A 22297-nucleotide genomic window follows, 5' to 3' on the forward strand; every position below is an offset into this window, starting at 1 on the left:
AAGAGGGAAGAGGAAAGGATTCAGGGAACCTCATGTTCATAGAAGCTCGCAACAGAGGTCAGACCAGAGGAAGGCCTTCCTGGAGGGAGAAGGCAGACAGACAGGCCTGTCCAGATGTGGGGGCCGCACAGGTGGTAAAGAGGAGTCAGGACTTCCCTACTCTCTGGCCCCGCAAGACCAGTGCTGGGATGTGTCTAGGGGCAGACTGTGGAAGGGGCAGCCCCAGGACGGGTGAGGAAGGGACAATGCAGCCCCACGACTAAAGAAGTCTCCTGACACAGAGCCTGTCAGGAGAGGTGGGGGCCTTAGAGGACCCAGGGACACAGGACCCTCTCCACTAAGCCTGGGGACCATGAAGTGGCCTAAGGGAACAAGTGGGATAACTGAGTCAGGGGCATGAGACCCCAGGGCCCTGCCCCTAAACATGTAAGGGAGGTTGAGGAAAACAGACCAAAAGTGGCCGCTTCCAGGTAGAAGGAGAAAGAATAGGACACCCCTAGGCAGGCCACCACCCTTGCTATGCAGAGGGCCAGGGCTCTGTGGGGCTAGTGACCAGTGGGGTGGCATAGACAGGTCTCCCTCCCCAGGGCCTAGAGCAGTCAGGTCTGCCAACACTAGGGTTAACTTCAAAACTGCTGTGCTCTGCATAACGGCTTCAGCAGGTATTCATGAACATTTTACATCTTACAATCACATAAACAGGTATTTATCTTAAGTAAACTCCATGATTATCACTTCCTAGGACAGGGCTAAAACAGGTATATATTTTTTAAGTATTTTATTTTATTTATTTTGAGACAGTGTCTCACTCTGTCGCCCCAGCTAGAGTGCAGTAGCGCAATCTTGGCTCACTGCAGCCTCCACCTCCCAAGTTCAAGCACGATTCTCCTGCCTCAGCCTTCCAAGTAGCTGGGACTACAGGTGCGCACCACCATGCCCAGCTAATTTTTGTATTTTTAGTAGAGACATGGTTTTGCCACGTTGGCCAGGCTGGTCTTGAACTCCTGACCTCAAGTGATCCACCCACCTCAGCCACCCCAACTGCTAGAATTACAGGTGTGAGCCACTGCACCCAGCCTTATTTTATTTTTGAGACAGGGTCTTGCTCTGTTGCCCAGGCTGGAGTGTAGTACTGCAATCACAGCTTACTGCAATCTCCAACTCCCAGGCTCAAGCAATCTTCCTGCCTCAGCCTCCCAAGTAGCTGGAACTACACGTACATGCCACAGTGCCCAGCTAATTGTGTTATTTTGTGTAAAGACAGGGTCTTGTTATGTTGCCCAGGCTGGTCTCAAACTCCTGGTCTCAAGCAATCCTCCCACTTTGACCTCCCAAAGTGCTAAGATTGTAGGCATAAGCCACTACACCCAGCCCAAAAGTGAGTATTTAAAAAACAACCTTTAAGTAGCCAGCACTTCAGATGAAAGCGTTGGCAAAAATGGCAGTGCTACTCAAATGACAATTTAAAACAAGAAAAGGAGACCGGCCGGGCGCGGTGGCTCAAGCCTGTAATCCCAGCACTTTGGGAGGCCGAGACGGGCGGATCACGAGGTCAGGAGATGGAGACCATCCTGGCGAACACGGTGAAACCCCGTCTCTACTAAAAAATACAAAAAAACTAGCCGGGCGAGGTGGCGGGCGCCTGTAGTCCCAGCTACTCGGGAGGCTGAGGCAGGAGAATGTCGTAAACCCGGAAGGCGGAGCTTGCAGTGAGCTGAGATCCGGCCACTGCACTCCAGCCTGGGCCACCGAGCGAGACTCCGTCTCAAAAAAAAAAAAAAAGAAAAAGAAAAGGAGACCACATAAACAGTGCTTACTGCATGCCAGGTATCCAAGCACTTTATATTAACTCATTAAAGCCTCACAGCAGCCCTGGGAGGTACATATGATTGCTATCGCTGTTTAAAGATGAAGAAACTGAGATAAAGGGAGGTTAAATAACTTTTCAAAGCCACACACCTAAGAAGGAGGCAGTATGAATATAGTCTAGTCCTGTGCTGTCCAATAGCAGCCAGCAGTAGCCTCATATGGCTGTTGGACATTTGAAATGTGGTCCCTGGAATATGATGTGCTAGATTTTGAACACAGTGGATTTTGAAGACTGAGCACCAAAAAAAAAAAAAAAAAAGAATGCAAAATATCTCAATAATCTCTCTATTGTTTACATGATGAAATATATTATTAACATTAATTTCACTTGGACAGTTAAAATTGCATTGTGGCTTACACTGTATTCATACTGGAGACTGTAGCTCTCAACTTTATTTTTTAGACAGGGTCTCGCTCTGTCACCCAGGCTGGAGTGCAGTGGCACAATCTCTGCTCACCGCAACCTCTGCCTCTTATGCCTGAGCAATTCTCCCACCTCAGCCTCCCAAGTACCTGGGACTACAGGCTTGTGCCACCACGCCCGGCTAATTTTTCCATTTTTTTTTGTAGAGATGGGGTTTTGCCATGTTGCCCGGGCTGGTCTTGAGCTCCTGGGCTCAAGTGATCTACCCGCCTCCGCCTCCCAAAGTGCTGGGATTACAGGTGTGAGCCACCAGCCTGGCCATCAACTCTTAACCACTCTTCATGGCCTCTCAAAACACAACCTGAGGGCCGGGCGCAGTGGCTCATGACTGTAATCCCAGCACTCTGGGAGGCCGAGGCAGGTGGATCACTTGAGGTCAGGAGTTTGAGACCAGCCTGACCAACATGGTGAAATCCCGTCTCTACTAAAAATACAAAAAATTAGCTGGGCATGGTGGTGGGTGCCTGTAAGCCCAGCTACTCAGGAAGCTGAAGCAGGAGAATCGCTCGAACCTGAAATGCAGAGGTTGCAGTGAGCCCAGAACACGCCATTGCATTCCAGCCTGGGTGACAGAGTGAGACTCTGGCTCAAAAATGAAACAAAACAAACAAACAAAAAAACCTGAGCACCTGCTATATATAGGCCAGGCACTGTGCTAAGGGTTTAACACAGATTGATAGATGATGGTCCCAACCACCCCCACTAGAATGACAAGGTCTGGGAAACAGGAAACTACTTCTCTCCCTGAGAAAAGCCTGGCTCCCTACTGGGCCTCTCTCAAGTTCCTATTCCTGCACTAAGGGCATCTGGCTAAGTTCAAAGACATGGTGACTGGGCACTGATACCCCTTTGGAACAGCCCTGTCCAAGGCACTGCAAGCATGAACCAGACCTCAGACCTGGACTGGCCCTCCAGGAATCTCAGGCTGGAAGGGATCAGATACCATCATCCAGTAAAAACAGCCTAGGGGGCCCTCAACCAGACTGGGGTCAGGGAAAGCTTCCTGGAGAAAGCAGCAAATTGGAAAAAGAAGTTCAGAGCAGTGCCCTGCTAAGCCACACTGCAGCCTGAGGCAAAGACAGAATCATCAGTACTGGTCCTCTTTTTATTTAAAATGTTAAATGTTTTATATTTTGCTCATCATGGATTTCTGGCATTCATTTTTATTTTTAAATGGCATTAAATATTATATACCTCGATTACTGATCTTTTTTAAATAAATAGTTATTGCTTTTAAATTTTAGGTATCTTTTGTTTTTTTTTTTTTTTTTGAGACAGGGAGGGTCTCGCTTTGTTGCCCAGGCTGGAGTGCAGTGGCATGATCATGGCTCACTGCAGCCTCAACCTCCTGGGCTCAAGTGATCCTCCCACCTCCCCCTCCCCAGTAGCGGGGACCACAGGATCTCGTGACCAAACCCAGCTAATTACTGAGTTTTTTGGTACCCCCTCAAATTCTGCAACAGAGGCAAGCGCCTCACTTGCTTTACCCTAATCCAAGTCCTAGTTTGGAGGTTTAAGCCCCTCAGCTGCTATGACACATCACTGAGTCCTCATCCTCAGGAAGGCAGGGACCTGGCAGAGGGGAGAGTCATCCTGTTGCGACAGCACAGCCAAGAGCTGAGGGATTTCCCTCCTCTCCACCCCAAGGGTCCAGTCAGGCCTCAGCACCCCCACACCCCCATCCTGACTCTCCTTCTCTCTCGTGTCCCTCCAGTGTCTCTCTGCTATGCCAACTACGGTCCCACCCCCATTCAAAGCCTTTCCATGGTTCCCAGTGCCTTCAAGCACTCCTTGGTCCGTCATTCAACTTTATTCAGTTCTGACGTTTACAGATGAAGAAACACACACCCCCAGGGAGGAAGTGACTTGCTCAAGTTGTCAGTGACACCCCAACCCCCAGCCAGGCTGGGCTGGCCCTGTCCATGACTTCCTCCATGTCACTTCTCACACTAGGCACTGGCCTGGCAAACAGGGAGCCCCCGAAACTGTCTGCCGACAATGAATGAGTAAACCGCATCCTCCCATCTTCAGGTGGCTCCAGGCCACCTCCTCCAAAAAGTCCACCCTGACTGCCCCCTCAAGCTCCTAGTCCTCTAAGGCTGAGCCCCACATCTCAGCACTGCTTCTGCTCTCTCTTTGGTTGCTCATTTTGTGGGGGTCCACCTCCACCCAATCCCCCATGTATCCTGGAGTATCCTGAGAGTCTTATCTCCTCTGCCATCCACAGTGGTACCCAGGACCTGGCTGGGCTCACAGGTGCACTCAGTCCCAGTCCAGAGGTAAGGGTTGCCTGGAATCTCTAATCCTTGCCAGCCAGTCCTTCACGTCTGGCTTGAGTCCCTCTTGCTGGAACCAACACTTTTGCCCTTCTGTTCTCTACCTACCATTTCAACCCCAAGGTCAGAGTTCAAATCTCATCACCCCTTCTCTGTCCCAGCCCAGCAACTCCCTGATAATATCTCTACCCACTACTGACTAGTGACCTGTTTCACCAGCCCAGCAAGAAGATGACCCAGAGCCTTAGCCAAAGACAGGCATCCTCCAGCTTCCTTCTTTCCCTAAATGTACACCATTTGGCAATCATGTGCCCAGCCCCTGGTAGATTTTCTCCATCTCATTTGTTCTTTTTTTTTTTTTTTTTGAAACAGGGTCACTCTGCCACCCAGGCTGGAGTGCAGTGGTGTGATCTCAGCTCACTGCAACCTCAGCCTCCTGGGCTCAAGTGATCTTCCTACCTCAGCTTCTCCAGAGTAGCTGGACTAGAGGCACATGCACCATGCCTGGCTAATATTTGTACTTTTTGTAGAGATGGGGTTTTGCCACGTTGCCCAGGCTGGTCTCGAACTCCTGAGTTCATGCAATCTTCCCCTCTTGGCCTCCCAAAGTGCTAGAAGTACAGGCGTGAGCCACTGCACCCGGCCCCTCATTCGTTCTTATAACAACCCTAAGGACTGGGATTCTTCTTCATGTCATGGAAGCTGTGTGAGGTAGAAGCTCACCAGGTCACCTGCTGTAGCTCACGGGGCCTTCAGAGGATGTGACTGCTTCTGTCTGGTGAAGTAAGGGAGGCTTCTAGAAGGAACCCCTGACTTGGGCCTTGAAGGATAAGTAGGAGGTAGTCAGGTAGAAGCCATTCCAGGCAAAGGGGACTGGGTGTGCAAGGCCCAGGGACAGAAAAGGACCTGGTGAATTTGGCAACAGGAGATGTCAGTGGGGTAGGAACAGAAGATGTTTGGAGAGGCTCAATGGCTGGCCCTTGGTCACCTGCAGTCTGCTGACTGTGTGGGTGTGGCCCTCTCTTGAAGCCTCCCTGAGCCTGTTTTGCATTCTGATTTGCATGAGTCAGCCCTGGATCAGGGCAGCCTTAAAGGCCCTAACCCTTTCCACACCCAGCTCTGGAGTCCTCTTGGCCAAGTCGCCTCCCCTGATTGCATCCTCAGCTCCCCTCCGCACAGGGCTCTGCCCTGGGTTCAAGGAAAGACCTAGCCCTACGGGGAGCCAGGAGGGGAGGAAGGCAGGCTAGGGGTCCTGACTGAGGTCTCAGCTTGTCCACCACCACCTCCCTTATACAGCCTCATCCTCTACCCTGGGCCCAGCTGTCCCAGCACAGGCAGGCAGGGCAGGGACCCCAGCATCCAGACCTCAGGAAACTCCTCGGAGCTCCTCAACAGGAACCAAGAACATACACAGCCAGTTCTGGCCAGGTCTGGGTCTACAAACCACACCCCACCGGTACCACAAATGCACACCTCACACTACCTCAAGGGCCACACATCTCCCAGGGCCACACACACCTACCACCCCACCCAATGACCACACCTCAGATCTGCTCTTCTCCACCACACACAGCTCCCTACCAGCAATTCAACCTTGCGCAACGACCCCACAGCCCAGAACTCCACCCTCAGCCCTCCCTAGCCCAGGCACCAGGTGATACCTCTGCGTAGGGCCCCTTCGCTCTGCTGCCCTCCTGGGCTTTCTCCAGGCTCCGCTCACTCAGGCAAGAGTCTTAGAGACACTTCCGTAGATATGAGGAACTAGTGGGGGCTGGGTTCCCAGCCCAGAGGGTGCAGAAGTGGCCCCCACACCCCTGCAGAAGCCACCTCCCTCCAGCCCTGCCAGGAAAGGCAGCAGGTACAGCCTTCAAGTGGGCAAGCTGACTGATCCCTGGGCCAAGCAGCCTATTTTCCATCTCTTGGGGACTGGCGGCCACCACATAACAGTCCCAGGAAGGCATATTGGGGCCTCCTGTCCCACCCCAGGCCACATCTCTGCCCTATAACTCTCCCTGGCACCAGGAGATTCCTGTCCTGGCCCATGTGTGGTGTGGCCCGTCTTCTGGGGTCTCCGCAGTGCTGGTGGCTGATGGGGAGCAGCCCCTCAGGGCAGTGAGGACTGAGTGGGACCCCAGGGCCTGGGGGAATGAAGAGCTGCCTCAGCTAGCTGGTGGGGAGCTGGGGGTCTATCAGCAACGTCCCTGGGCTTCAGGCCTGGGTCCCCTCCCCACCTAGGATGCAAGACAACTCTGGTTCCAGTCCTGGCTCCACCATTTCTTGTCTGAAGCCCGGGGCAAGTCACATCACGTTCTGAGCTTCAGTTTCCCCTCCACAAAGTAGAGCTGTCACCCCCTGCCTCCTAGAGCCTGGCACCCAGATGACCATGACACGCCACCGCGTGTGTACTGGAGGTCAGCTTGCTCTTCTGCTCACTCCTCTGCCGCCAGGCAGTCACTTCCTGTCCCTAGCCCCAAGGTCTTGCCTAGTCCTGACCCTGGGTGCTAGGCTTGTAGCCAGGCTCTGGGCTAGACTCCCTCCGCATCCCGAGGTTCTCAGTCACCCCAGACACCAATGACTACCACCGCCTATCTCCAGCCATGTCCCTCTGCAGAGCTCCAGACCAGACCTGACTCCACGGCATTCTGGACCTCCGCCTGGAACGCCCCGCACGGCACACTCTCATCATACAATGAACTCAACAGCTCCCCTTGGGGAATGTGGGGAGCCGGGGGAGAGCTGTCTCCAACCCACGTGTGGCCGTTAGGCAAAGAAGAAAAAGATTCCTCTTCTTCCAGGAGCCCCACACCAGGGGAAGCAGCTGAGCAAGAAGAGGACAGGCTGGGTTTCAGTCCTCCTTCTCCCTCACTTCCACACACCTGCCAGGCACCTCTGAGCAGTACACAACACGCACACCCACACACAGTGGACCTGGCGGGAGGCAGGACCTTTTAACAACCTTCTTGCAGCAACCCTACCAGCATCACCCTAATAAAATGCTAAGCCACAGTTTTATTAATGACTAAGGGACATGAAAGACTAAGGGACAGTAGGCATTGCTGACCCCACTTTCAGGCCTCACACTAACTCCAACCCCAATCTTGAAAGACTTTCACTTTCTACAACCTTCAAGTCGGCACTGTTTCAAGTTTTCACAATTGAGTACCATTTTTATAATTAGAAAAAAATGATAAATGTTTTAAGTCATTAGAATTGAGTTTATTCCAGTTTGCTCCCCAAAACCATCATTATAAGGTAGCTTTATGATTTAAGTGTAACATGCATAGATTACTAACAGAACTATTATAAGTGAAATTGCTAATTTCCTAGGCTGTCTGCTTGGAAAATAAGAGACTGAGACCCAAAGCCCCCTCCCTGCCCCTGCCTTACCCTCCCAAGGGTCTAAGACAAAGCTAATCAAATAAGGTCTCCCTCCCAGGCACTGGTGGCCAGCAGCACAGAGCGCAGCCCTCGGACTTTCACATGGGAAATGGACTGAGGCTCACTAATAAACTCCAGACGCCAGGGTCCCTGAGGTTTGTCCTCCAGACACTATCAGACCCCACCCTGGCCCTGACTCTCATCCACCACACCTTAAGCCTCACCCAGGGGCCCCTCATGCCCAAGACCCCAAAAGACGGTCAGGTAGGGAAGGAGGTGTGGGATGACTCAGGAATGTCTAACGTACCTCACTTGCAAATACATGTAGCTGAAAGTTAAATGGTTTGGTTTTAGGCCTTGTCAAAAAGTCTATCACATACTATGCCCCTCTGGCCGCACCACATACCCCTGGCCCCAAATGGGTCTGGGGACCACTGCCCCTTCCCCCACCTCCTTCCTGTTTACCATGTTTTGGGCACACCTTTGCCCTGCATCCATGCTGCCCCCATTCACCCTAGCCTTCTCAGCTTGCCTGGACTTCTGGGCCCTCACCCCTGCCTCCGGCCTCTGCCCCCTGCAACCAGGGCCCACTCTAGCCCACTGGGCTCACCTGATACATGGCGTAGCTCCTGACCTCAACCCTCCACAGCCCCACCCCAGGACCCTCCCCACTCTCCCAGTCCTCACCCTCGGCCTAGCTCAGTCCCTTCCCACCCAGAAAGGTGACCCAATCAGCCCTACACCTACAGAGACCTGGGGCGCTCCCACCACCAGCAAGATGGGGCTCTGGCCTGCCTCCCTGGCCCTCCGGCACAGACACACTCTACAGGGGTTGGGGACTTCCCATGGCACCTCCTCCCATAGAGGGCAAGGGGCAGCCCGAGGAGCCACAGGATGACTCCTGGAAGATCCTCCTGTGACCGCTGGCCCCAGGGGGAGCAGGAGGGGGACTCCGAACACCATAAATGAGGCAGAAACAGGAAGAGATGGGGCTGACCACAGCAGGGTGGGAGTGCACAGGGATGACCACAGAATCACAGGCAGCAGGAGTGGACAGACCCAGTGGCACCAGTGCTCAAGCTACAGACCCTCACCATGTGCCCTGGGGGCCAAGGGCCAGCACCCACCCTGCCCCAAGAAGGAAAGGGAGGACGCCAACTGACTCCTCTGTGAGCTCACTGGGAACCTAAAGCTCCTGCCCACCAAGGAGGAGGGACTTGGTGGGATCCTCTGCACCCCAGAAGTAGGAGCCCAGGGGAACAGGGACCCAGACCTGCCTAGTCTCTAGATGGCCCCTGGAATACAGAAGACAGAAGATAAGGGGGTCCCTTACTGCTGGCACATGAAAGGGGAAGCTGCCTGTGTTGGCTGGGGAGGGTGACCACATGGGTGGAGCCAGGACTAGGGCCAGAAGGGAAAGAGGGAGACAGAGGGACCAGCCCCACAGGCTTTGGCCTCCAATTTGATGTGTGACCTCAGTCTCCCTGACTATATAATCAGACAACAGCCAGGGAAGACTCCCTGACTCAGTCTCCCTCTCCAACCCATTCTCCAGCAGGGCCACAGGGAACACTGGAACTTGCTCACTGGATCCAGCCACCCCTGCTTGCAGCAACAAAAGGTGGCGCTTACGCAGTGCTTACTGTCTACCCGGCACCACACTAAACATATCACATGGATTGCCTCATAAAATCCTTCCAACAACCTAGCAAGCAGGTGGCTTCAGGCCATGTTACAGATTAGGAAACAGCCTCAGAGAGGTTAAGTAACTGGCTCATAGTCACTCAGGAGCCAGAATCTGAATCAAGGGTCCTCTCAAGGGAACAGCATGGAGACAGGTAGGGCCCAGGAAGGAGAAGGGGAGGTCAAGTGATAGAGGGAGAGGGAGGCTGAGTGCGACCGAGAAGGGCCTTGAAGGCCATGCTAAGACCCTGGTCCTTACTGTCCAGACAACAGGAAGTCATGGAGGACAGCAGGGTGCTCTGGTGATGGAGCACACTGTGACAGAGAGGCAGCAGGCAGGGGTTCCTCCTGCTGTGGGATTTGGGAATTATTCTAACTTCTCTGAGCCTCAGTTTCCTCATCTGTGTAATGGAACTAGGATAGCTCCACCTTGCAGGCTTGTGAGGGAGGGATGAAGCAGATCCCAAATCTGATCAGTTCTCACTCCCCAGTGACTTGCCACCTCACTCAAAGTAAAACTCAAAGCCAGCAGCCGGCCTGCCAGGCCTGTGCAACCTGTCCCTGCATGCGCCCACTCAACTGCTGGGCCCCGAGCTCCTTCTGGCCAGAATGTTCTTGCCCAGGCATCTGCATGACTCCTCATACCCATTTGGGCACCTCCTCAAATGCAAGGCCTTTCTTCCCTGACCACTCTATCCTAAAAAGCACCCCATTAGCCTCTATCTCCTTACTCTGTTTCCTTTTTCAGCATCCCACTTATCACTACCAGACACTGCCTTGTATGAATATTTGTTAAAGTCAGACTCTTCAGCTGAGAGGCACAGACCTTGTCTTATTCACAGTTGTATCCTCCATGGCTAGGACAGCATCTAGAAAATGCTCAATCGATAATATATGTGAAATGTATGAATGGAAATCTACAAAGGCCTGGTTTGCAGGCATATTGAGCAGGCACTCAATATGTGGCACCTTCCAGTGTTTTTAACCTTTGCTGCTCACCCTTCTGAAGTGCCCCCACCCCCACCCACACCCCCACCTCAAATTCCTCCCCAGGAAGCCTCCTGAGCCACAGCAGCTGGGGCTGGGCACACAACAGAGTCAAGAAGAGGGTGGCCAGGGGCAGGGTCTGCAGAGGGCTGGACTGGGAGGCCTTCGGTCAGGGTTTGACCCCGGCTCACCCTGCTCAGGAGGCTTGGGACATGGGGCTGCCTGGAGAGATGGGCAGAGCGAGGGAGAGTTGGAGGAAGCAGGTGCCAAGGTTCAGCCGGGAGATCTAGGAGTTGGAGACTGACTCTGAGGCTCCCTGGCACCCTCCATGGCAAGGCCCGTCCCTTCTTTTGACCTCTGAGGCTGCCCCAGCACTTCCTGCTGGGCAGGCCCCTTAAACACTGCTGGGGATGCCCTCACCCACACAGGGGGAAGTATGACTCTCAAACCCCCTCAGCCATTCCCCAGAGCAGGGCAGAACCACCCCAGACTTCTAGGAGTCTCTGAGACCAACCCCCAGTCCTGAGGCAGGGGCTGCCTCTCCTGCCCGCCTACCCGTTCCCTGACCTCCCCATTACCCAGTGGGGCTCATGGGGCTGCCACCCACTGGCTCCTGCCACCTGCCCCTCCCCTCTGGTCTCATTTCCTCCACACTCATGCTCCAACACCAGCACTTCACCACCAGGCCTTTGCTTACGTGGTTCCCTTTGCCTGGAACATCTTTCTCTACCTCACCCTGCAAGCTCAAGTGCCACCTGCTCGAGGAAGCAGTCTCTAACTCCCACGGTCACAGCCCTGATCACACCAGATGTCACCATCTGTGACTGTGTCTGTCACATACATACTATCTCACCCCCAACCCTGGCTGGGTGCAAGGTTTCTCAAGGCAAGACCAGGGATACTTGTGTCCCAAAGGTGGCACACAGTGAGTATCTGTTGACTGAATGAACACTTCCCAATTCTACACATGGAGAACCAGGCAAATGACAACTTGCCCACTGCAAATCAGTGGCCAAAGTGTGGCCAGAACCCAGCCTCTAGCCTCCCAGCATAAGGTGCCTCCCATTCCACCCAGTCCCACCCAGTTACAGTTCTACTAGGCAGACCCCAGTCCTGCCTTCTCAACCAGGACCACACAACCCAACCACCTCCTCCTTAGGCACTTAGGAACCACCAAATCAACCTTCCGCATTTCTAGAAATGAAAGTAAGTCCCAGTCCCAGAAGGGGCAAGAACCTAGACAGGGCCACACAGCAAGTTAGGACCATGACTCAGACCTTGGCCTTCCTGCCTGAGCTCAGATATCTCCAGCAGCCTGTTCCTTGGAAGAACTGGGGAGGGGGCCTGTCTCTTAGGCAACCTTAGAGATACTGGAGCAACCTCCCTCCCCAACCCCCCACATACCTCCAAGTGAGCTAAGCCAGTTCTGCACTTAGAAATGTGGGTTTTCAGGCCACAGGCAGTAGAGGCAAATGAGTGTCCTGGTTCATGTCTGTGGAACAGAAACTGGAACAGAACCACTGGACACCCCCTGGATCTTCAGACTCCCTAGGCTTAGCATGTCCATCTTGAGAGCCGAGAAAGACACCGAAGGAAGAGAGCAGCCCCAGGCGGAGCAGGGGAGGGAAACCTTTAGCCAAGGCTCTGGTACCCCTTCACCAAGCACGGGAGCCGCTGCCCCAGAGCTGTCCTGTTATCACCTGGAAAAGTGTCAGTCTCCAACTCTGCTCCTGGAGTGGGGAGGGGTGGCCCATTCTCCCTACCAGGCATACTGTGGTCACTGGGAACAAACTTGCATTTAAGCTGCAAACCCACACAGCGGTCCACCTGGATAAAGGTCCCCAGAGACCGAGAGACCAAGCTGCTTTTTTTTTTTTTTTTTTGAGACGGAGTCTCGCTCTCTCACCCAGGCTGGAGTGCAGTGGCACGATCTCAGCTCACGGCAAGCTCCGCCTCCCGGGTTCATGCCATTCTCCTGCCTCAGCCTCCAGAGTAGCTGGGACTACAGGTGCCCACCATCACGCCCGGCTAAATTTTTTTAATTTTTTATTTTTAGTAGAGACGGGGTTTCACCGTGTTAGCCAGGATGGTCTCCATCTCCTGACCTCGTGATCCGCCCACCTCAGCTTCCCAAAGTGCTGGCATTACAGGCGTGAGCCACCGTGCCTCGCCGCCCAAGAGACCAAATTTCAGGTGGGTGAAAGCCTTGACCAGCTCACACATCAAGGGGTGCAGAACTGGGCCCCTCCTACCCCAACCCATGAGGAATGATGACCATACCCGCATGGAGTACCTACTGGAGGGATGCGCTGCAGGCCGGGGCTGGGAAGCACGACCCAGCCAGGAGCCCGGCCAGGCAGTCTTCCAGGACGACATTCCTGTGTCCCAAAGGGCACCTGTGTCATGTCCCAAAGGTGGACAGGACCAGGGGCCACACCTGGAATCCTGGCCGTCAGTGCCCTTCTCCTGGATGACTGCCTGGTCGGGCTCCTGGCTTGGTTGTGCTTCTCTGAGGGGCAGAGCTGCTCCTGACCTGTGGCCTCTTGAGTGCAGCTGCTGTGTCCATAGGCCCAGACAGCACCGGAAACAGCTGGGGTTGGTAGCTCCTAAGCCCCTTAGCCAAGCCCAGCCTTCTGTACCGTAAGGCAGGGCAATACCTCCCCTCAGGCTCCTGATCTATGTCTACCACTTTCTGCAGAGGCTCCTGAGCCTGGCTCTGATCCTTCAATGCTTGACCTGGGTCTGCTGAGCCCCGACGGCCAGCAGTGTGACCCTGACCTTGCTCTTTGAATTAGCCAGCCACCAGCCCTCCCCAAGCCTCTCCACAACCCCGCCCTGGTGTCCACTGGAACAGCTGCACTATCACCCATGAATGCAGAGGGGGCCTGGTCCATCTCTCCCCACTGCCAAGATAACTGACTGCCCCTCTACTACCACCTAGTCTGTAGGGTTCCCAGATTTCTTGAAAGGGAGGCAGCTGGGTGTGTGCTGGGGGTGGTAGGTGCAGGGAGCACCTGGCACCTGGAGACCAGCTGTGCCTCTGACCCACCAGCCAGCACTGAGAAATTCTCCAGACCTCAGCCGTCTGCACCAACCTGGATGAAGCATGGCACATGCCTCAGCCTCAGCTCGGGGGTGACCCAGCCTAACTCGAGGCTTTTTAGGCTCTCGGAACCTAGAATTTCAGAAATTCAGAAGCTGGGACTCATAGGCACATAAAACCCTAAAACCCTCGAATCTTACCAGCGTAGAATCTCAGACTCAGAATCTTAAAATTCTAGCTGCTCAGTGTGGAGAATAGAAGGGAATGGAGAGGAGTGAAACAGCCCCCTCCCCCTGGTTCCCTCCCCTTCTCACCTGCCCAATTTGGTTGGTTTCTGTCCTGTGCTATTCACACCTGGGGGCTGGTAAGGGTCCCCAGAGCTGGGGGGTCCCCAGGGCTCCTCCTTACTGCCCCTCCCTGAAGCTCCAGGGAAGTTGAATCCAGTGAAGATAAATGCCCAGCCAAAGGTCTCACTGAGCTAGAGGCCTGAGGCAGACCCTGGGTTCCTGACTCTGTGCCTGACTATAGGGAGACCCCTGCCCTATGCATTATGGGTTGCGGAGGAGAAAGGGGGATGCCCAGGGTAGGGCAGTGCTCAGTGGGCCAGTAGGAAAGCTGGCAGGGGAGACCTTGGCACCTAGAAAGCCAAAATGCAGTGGCAGCTCAGCCTTGCTCCTGGTCTTCTGTCCCGGGGGTTAAGCCACCCCCAGCACTGGCCTGGCCAGAAGGAGGCAGGGCCAGCCCAAGCTCTCCCAGGACCACTGACAGCCAAGATTCCAGGAGGAGTGGCCCCTGGTTCCGCTCTGAGAATGGGGACAGAGGAGTGGCCCTCCTGATCTTCTCCCACCCTCCTGCCTTTAACTTTGCCCTCACAACAATGAAGATAAGGACAGGAGGGAGATTTTAACACACTCCCTCAGGGAGGACTCTCTGATGCCTGAATCTTCCTCTAGGCCCCTCTGACGCTGAGCCCCACACACTGGACCACAGGTGGTCCCTGTCTCTGGGCTCTGGAACTATGTTTCCAGGGTTTCAGTTACTGACACCTGCTGTAGCAAAGCCCCAGCACCCCAACAGGATCAGGTTCCTGGTTTGGTCAGGGAGAAAAGACTTGGACCTTGTAACAAGGCAGTGTGGGCAGGGTCTGAAGGAAGCTGAATGCTTCAGGAAGCCCCAACCAGGCCTCAGGCAGAGTGGTAGAGTGCGGGCCTCAGAGAGCCATGCCGGGGTTCCAGTGCCTGCTCTTGCTTTCCTTGGCTGGGAGACTGCAAGCAAGTCACCATCTTTTACTGGCCTTAGTCTCATCAGCAAAATGGGGTCTGGGAGAACCACTGTATGAACAAGAGCCAAGGTGGATAGGACAACAGCAGAAACTAGACCTCCACAAGACACTCATCCCAGGGCCAGGGCCACGGGGGCTCAGGATTTGACAGCAATTAGTCCAGTCTGCAAGCAGGATACCCCTGTACCCTTGAGGGCATCCCAGATCCACAGTTGGTCACCAACAATGTCACCTGACCAGTTGGTCCTCTAGTCTCTGCCTGTCACTGACTAGGCATTCCCAGGGTAGGACTGGGTTTAGATCTCCTCTGTCTGCAGTGCCTCCCAGTGCTTGCGGTTTTCACTGTGAAGCAATGGAAATGTAGATTCCCAGCTATCTATGTAATGGATGATCTTGGACAAATCACTTAACTTCTTGGGATCTCAGTTTCCTCATGTGTAAAATGGGAATGGTGCCTACCTCACAAGACTATTTTGAGGATTAAATGAATTCAGTATATAAAGTGCTTACCACACTGCCTGGCACATAGTAAGCTTCCAAGAAACAATAGCTACTGCTACTATTATTACTATTACTAAATAATGATATGTTGGCCGGGCCCAGTGGCTCACGTCTGTAATCCCAGTACTTTGGGAGGCCAAGGTGGGCGGATCACGAGGTCAGGAGTTCAAGACTATCCTGGCCAACATGGTGAAACCCTGTCTCTACTAAAAATACAAAAATTAGCTGGGTATGGTGGCACCTGCCTGTAATCCCAGCTACTCGGGAGGCTGAGACAGGAGAATCGCTTGAACCCGAGAGGCGGAGGTTGCAGTGAGCCGAGATCACACCACTGCACTTGAGCCTGGGCTACAGAGCAAGACTCTGTCTCAAAAAAAAAAAAAAAAAAAAAAGATTTGTTATTGAACTGGTCACTTAACTCCACGTCCCCTCCCAGCCACTCTCTGACTGTCCCAATGGTCTAGGACAGATGACCTAATTATGGGACAGGCTCTTCCCCTCTTTACTATGGCCTAAGGATGAGAAAGAGAGAAAGAGAGACATTCCACAGGAAGGCCATGGGGAAGACAATCCATGCATTGCCCCCCACCATCTCTCACATCTGGGGTCATCTGCCTCCAGCTGGGACTGTCCTCCTCAGATCACTGGTTGGAATGTACATATGGTTTGGGGGCCTGGCCAGGGGTGGGGGAAGGTGGAAAAAATGTTATCTCTGATCAGAGCTGGGGACACTGGCTTTGATTCAGCGGCAGCCCCGAGTTTTGTGGGGCATGTACATTGGACGGGCATGTCTCTCCACCCACCAAATCCTTATGCTGTTCAGACCCCTGGAGTGGCCACCCTTAGCACAGAACTCCTTTCTAAAACATAACACCTCTCTGCACAGGGCTGTGGAGGGTGCTGACTCTAACCTGCCCAAGACCAGAGAAGGGAATAAGAAGAGCTGCCCAAGGGACTGGACTCTGCTCCAGACAGAGGGGCTGGGTCAGCTTAGCTGGGGTCACACTCTGTTCAAGGCTGCCTCGGTCACCACCCAGGGAAAGCACCTCACTCAGCCCTGGGAGGTGCTCAAAGAGTTAAGATCAAAGTGAAGTCAGACAAAGGAGGCAATGAACACCTGGGTCCTGACCCTGTCTCTCTACCACCCTCCCAATTTAATCTTGCCCAAGTTACTTAACCTCTCTGTGCCTCAGTTTCCTTATCTGTAGAATGTTACCTAATTTCTTGGGTTATTGGCAGGATGAAATTGGTTAACATGCATAAAAGTGTTTACAACAGTGCTGTAGGCATGTTTGCTGACCTCATTCTCGCTGATGTTATTACTCAGCTTTCTCTAAGGCTGTTTCTTCCACTATGATATTGGAGGGTGATGCTCTTCTTACACTCTTATGCAATTATGTAAATCATTAGATGACAAATGTGCAGTGTCCAGCCCATAGCAGGTACTCAACAAAGAATATTCCCGGCCGGGCGCGGTGGCTCAAGCCTGTAATCCCAGCACTTTGGGAGGCCGAGACGGGCGGATCACGAGGTCAGGAGATCGAGACCATCCTGCCGACACGGTGAAACCCCGTCTCTACTAAAAAATACAGAAAACTAGCCGGGCGAGGTGGCGGGCGCCTGTAGTCCCAGCTACTCGGGAGGCTGAGGCAGGAGAATGGCGTGAACCTGGGAGGCGGAGCTTGCAGTGAGCTGAGATCCGGCCACTGCACTCCAGCCTGGGCGGCAGAGCGAGACTCCGTCTCAAAAAAAAAAAAAAAAAAAAAAAAAAAAGAATATTCCCTCTCCCAGCCAGGTGCGGTGGCTCACGCCTATAATCCCAGCACTTTGGGAGGCCGAAGCAGGCGGATCACGAGGTCAGGAGATGGAGACCATCCTGGCTAACAAGGTGAAACCCCGTCTCTATGAAAAATACAAAAATTAGCCGGGTGTGGTGGTGGGCGCCTGTAGTCCCAGCTATTCAGGAGGCTGAGGCAGGAGAATGGCGTGAACCCGGGAGGCGGAGCTTGCAGTGAGCAGAGATTGGGCCACTGCACTCCAGCCTAGGCAACAGAGCGAGACTCGATCTCAAAAAAAAAAAAAAAAAAAAAAAAAGTTCCCTCTCCCTCCCTCCCCTTTCTCCCAGAGAGGCCAGACTAGGAGACAGAACCTGTCCTGACCCCCACCAGGGGTCTCTGTGTGATCCTACCCTGATGTCTAGCTCTTGGCCTCAGTCTCCCCATCTGTGAAAGAAGTTTCTGGGACAAGTGGTCTCTAAGTGTCCATGGCCATATCTGCTCCAGCCTATCCCACCCTTGTTCCCTCCTTCCTTCCCCATTTCCTACTGCATCCCCTCCTGATGTGACAGAACCTTTGGGAGCCTGAAGCGGGGTAGAGCGAACAGCTGGTGAACAAGAATCACCAGCCTTCAAGGAGCCCAGGGCCCGGTCCAGGCCCCCAAGGGTTAAGACCCAGAGTGAGGGGTGGGGGGCCAGGGTCAGTGCTGGACAGGCGGGCCTGGAGCCCAGGGCCTGCCTCCCCTCCCCCCACCCTGGGAACAGAGGCCACTTGTTTGGGCAGTGGCGGGTGGCTTTGAGCTCAGCCAAGGGAGAGTTGGGTGGGAAGGAGAGAGGGCTCCGGAAAATGGAAGGGACTCCCCACCTCCAGCCGATGCCCTAGGCCTGGTCCACCACTAGCTCCCGGTACTCTCAGATACCCCCCACCCAACCCCTCTAAACTGACCCCTTCCCCTGGGTTCTCTCTTTCTTTCATTCATAACACTCAATGCTGGAGGTAGGACTTAGCAGATAGGCCTGACTATTGTCCCAGCACCGTCTCTCTTTGGGGCATGAGGCCAGGGCTGATCACCCCATCCTGCAGATGGGGAAATGGAGGCTCTGAGGAATTTGGGGACTTGTAGAGTCACATAGTGATTGGTGGCTGCACAAGGACTCGGGGCCCCAGGTCCCAGTGAGCCCCATGGCTGTGCAGGCCCCAACCCCACAGAGCTCCAAGGAGACCCTTCCTAAGCTGTGCCATTACACAGGACTGAAGGCTGGACAGGAAGAAGGGGCAACAGCACCCCATCTCTGAAGGCTGAAGTCCCAAAGGACCTGGGGAATTGAATGGGGACGAAGCTTCTAGAGGGTTGGGAGGAGGATTAACAATCTGCACAAAAAGCTGAGGCTGGATGTGTGAAGCATGGCTGGAGCCCAGGTGGTGGGGGCATAAAGCTGGGGTTGAGTGGGAGGCCTGAAAGCAAAACAAAACCTGGAGGCAATCGGGGCCCTGGTGGCCTCTGCCCCCTCCACCTCATCAGTCACCGGTACTCTGCCTGGGACACCCCTTCCTAAACTATTCCAATATGCCAGTAGCCAGTGGGGAGGCAGGGTCCCCAGGCCTGGTCCCCACAATCCCCAGCCAGGCATGGGACACAGGATGAGTTCTCTCTGCCCCTCTGCCAGCCACACCCATCTTTCTGCCATTCCTCAGACACACTACCCAAATTCCTGACTTTGCACAAGCTACACCCCCCGCCTTTGGAGGGTCCTTATCCTTGTAAATTGCCACTTAACTGCCAAGCCCATTCCAGTCATCTCCTCCCCTGGGGCCTGCACCTGTCCACACCTGTCTTCACAGCTCTGCTGGGCTCCTTTTACCCTGTGATGATCTTGCTGGGTGGTCTCTCCCAGCCTGGCCACTGGGTAGTCTACACGAATAGCTTTCACAAGTGCCTCAGTCTGCGACCCTGGGACCCACCAGAGAGTCAAATCCTTCTGAGTACCCCCAGGTGTCTGGCCCTGAAGCACCCCCCTCCCACCTATCTGGGATCAGGGAAGGCTCCCCAGGACATGGGATGTGGGGGAAGGGAATGTATATAGCAGAAACCACAGTGTGATGGCTCCTGGTCAGATTCCCCCCCCTCCCCCGCGGCCCTGCACCAAACACCCATCCCCTGTCCCCAGGCTGCACCCCAAGCCTGCTCTCTCCAGGCCCAACCACCCCAGTCCCAGCGTGACCCCATTCCCTGAACACATACTTCCTTTTACCAGCAACTGGGCCAGGTAGGGGCTCTGGGGAAGCCATGCCCCATTTGCTGGTGGGGAATTGAGATGCAGAGACCGGAAGTAGCCTGCCCAAGGTCACTGGAGCCCCAGGCCCAGGGCGTAGGGTCGTACAGATCTCCAGAAATGTAAGGGTCTCAGCGGCCAACGAGGTGGGAGCCTTCACTTCACAGATGGGAACCCCAAGGCGCCCGAGGACGTTTGACTCCGGAGACCTTCATGCCAAAGGGCTACGGGCTGGAAGCCCCGGGTCCCGCTGGTTCACCCTCCTCCCTACCGTCTCTGGCCCGCCAGAGAGGCCAGACCCCCACCTCAGGAGGCGACCCCCACCACCACGCCCAAAAAGGTAAATAGAAGACGACCCGGGGAATCAGACGCAGCCCGCGGCCTCGGCGTTCCTTTCTGCAGAATGGGGAAACTGCAGGCCAATGTGGCGAGGGGGCTGCAGACGGGGAGGCTTCGGCAGCCGCACTGACCTGTTTTGAGTAAAGACTCCACGCGGGGACCAAGCGTACCGGCGCCACCACCGACTTACACCGCCGCCGCCAAATCGCAGCAAGGGGCCAGGCGCGCCCACCCCTCCGGGCGCTTCCGCCCGCCCCACGTGACTCCCCGGGAGGGGAAGGTGGGGCTGGGGCTGGGGCAGGGCAGGGCAGGGCAGGGCCGGGCCCCGCCCCCCCTCGGCCCCGCCCCCCGCCTAGTCACCGTCCTGGAGTTGGCTGGCCTGGCCCGCCCGCCGGACCCATCGGTCTGTGTCTCTCTCCTGCCCCTCTAGCTGCTTGCGGGTCTTCCGACTGTCTCCTGAGGCTCAGGTCTAACCCCTGCCACCTCGCCCGCTGAGTCCACCTCTCCCTGAGTCTCCCTGTTCTCGCCACCCCTCTTCTGGTGAGTCTGCCCTGACACACACCCCACCCCTAAGGAAGCCACACCCCCAGGAGGACAAGAGGCAGTTGAAGGCCGTCGGTGGTTCCTGACCACCTCCTCCAGGAAATCCTTCCTCCACCATATTCTTCAAGGGTATCTCACTTCCCTCCCCGGGTGCCCACAGACAGGGTTGTGGGGAAGCTACCCACCCAGCCACACCTCCCAAGGATCCCTCAGCGGAAGGCTGCAGCCTGAGGTTCCAGCACCCACACCTAGAGAACAGAAGATTCCCACCCATCCTCGAAGCACATACACACATGAGGGTACCAGGCTTGGCAGGCATTTCTGGGTCCTGTGTCCAGAACACCTCTGGGGCCAGCCACACCAGAGATCTTCTCTGGGCTTCCATTTCTGCATATGCACAAAGGGTATATTCGGAAGAACAGATCTCACATTGCAGGGGATAAGGGTTTACCCCCTGAGAAGAGGAAAGTTTCATTAATCAGAGCACCTACTACATGCCAGTCCCAGTGCTGGACAATTTATTCCTTTTATCTCAATCCTCACATTCTGCTTGATGGCAAAAATTATCATTCCAGGTTATGGGTTAGGAAATAAGGCTCCAAGAAGTCTGAGGGCTTGCCCAAAGTTACAAAGCCAGTGTTGGGCAAAGTTGGGAAGCAACCCACTTTTGAGTTTTAGAATCTCCTGCCTGCCCCCCACTGGCCATTCACTCTGTCCTTCTGGGAAAGAGTTGACTCTGAGTAGACCGTGTCTTCCGGTGGTAGGGCTAAGGCAAAGGAGCTTTCCGGGAGGGGAGAACAGGGCCAGACCTTGGGGAGAACTTCTGGGCCTCAAGTTCATATGGGGTCAAAAACATTGCAGAGGAGCAGAGCATAGGCCCCTCCTCTGGACCTGGCAGCAGGGGTGTCCCTTGGGCAGCAGAGGGCACCTGGGGGCCACAGATCACAGGGGAGGCCCAGGCATCCCTCTAGACTTCAGACCAGCGAGGTGCAGCACAGGGTGAGAGGGCTGGCATCTGACCACTGGCAAGGGGATGGGGGGTCTGGGGACCTTACCATTTCTGTTAACACAGTCCTGAGGTCTTCGAAATGACCTAGGGAGGGCGTGAATCACCAAGCCTGGTCCCCGCCAACTGCACTGGAATCTGAGGCCCCTCACCTGCACCCCCAACCTCCCTCCAGGGTATGCTGCCCCAGCCTCAGCTCTGAGGCCCACAGCCCTGTGGCTTGAGACCCACGGACCCTTCCACCTCCCTTCTGGGATGACAGGAGTGTCAGACCCCCAGTCCTTTGGGTTGGACCCAAAGGGCCTTGGGCCGATGGACACAGAGTAGAACCTCACCCTCTGATTCCTGACCCAGGGTCTCTGTCCAGGCCTGCTCCTTCCCTTAGAGCAGAGGTCTCCAACTCCTGGGCCACAGACTGGTACTGGTCCTATCAGGAACCTGTTAGGAACCAGGCTGCACAGCAGGAGGTAAGCAGAGGCTGAGCTAGCATTACCGCCTCCTGTCAGATCTGCAGCGGCATTGGATTCTCATAGGAGGGAGAACCCTATTGTGAACTGCGCATGCGAGGGATCTAGGTTGTGAGCTCCTTATTAGAATCTAATGATAAATGTGATGCACTTGAATCATCCCAAAACCAATCCTCCCCCAATCCTGATCCATGGAAAATTTGTCTTGCACAAAACCGGTCCCTGGTGCCAAAAAGGTTGGGGACTGCTGCCTTAAAGCAGTGAAAATAAAGCAAATATCCTGGTGTGAATGCCAAAATGACCACTCAACAAGGACAGCTGGATAGACATGGGCAGAGAATGGAACAGAGTACGGACAAGAGGGGGGCAGTGATAAACCCCGCCTCCTCCCCACTACACAACGGGAAATGAGGAGATGCTGGAAGGATCAAAGGCCGTTTGATCAGTAAG

General features: G+C 54.7%; 1 protein-coding gene across 3 annotated transcripts in view; it reads right to left on the bottom strand.

Moving 5' to 3' along the window:
- Window positions 1–20074, bottom strand: part of ARAP1 (ArfGAP with RhoGAP domain, ankyrin repeat and PH domain 1) — a 68861-nt gene extending 48787 nt beyond the window's left edge. For all 3 annotated transcript variants that reach the window (XM_025356947.1, XM_025356946.1, XM_025356949.1), the window contains exon 1: window positions 19963–20074. The gene's annotated coding sequence lies outside the window, so the exon portion shown is untranslated. The remainder of the gene's footprint in view (window positions 1–19962) is intronic.
- Between the last annotated feature and the right edge of the window lie 2223 nt (window positions 20075–22297).

Source organism: Theropithecus gelada, chromosome 14 (assembly GCF_003255815.1).
Source record: "Theropithecus gelada isolate Dixy chromosome 14, Tgel_1.0, whole genome shotgun sequence".
Lineage (NCBI taxonomy): Eukaryota > Metazoa > Chordata > Mammalia > Primates > Cercopithecidae > Theropithecus > Theropithecus gelada.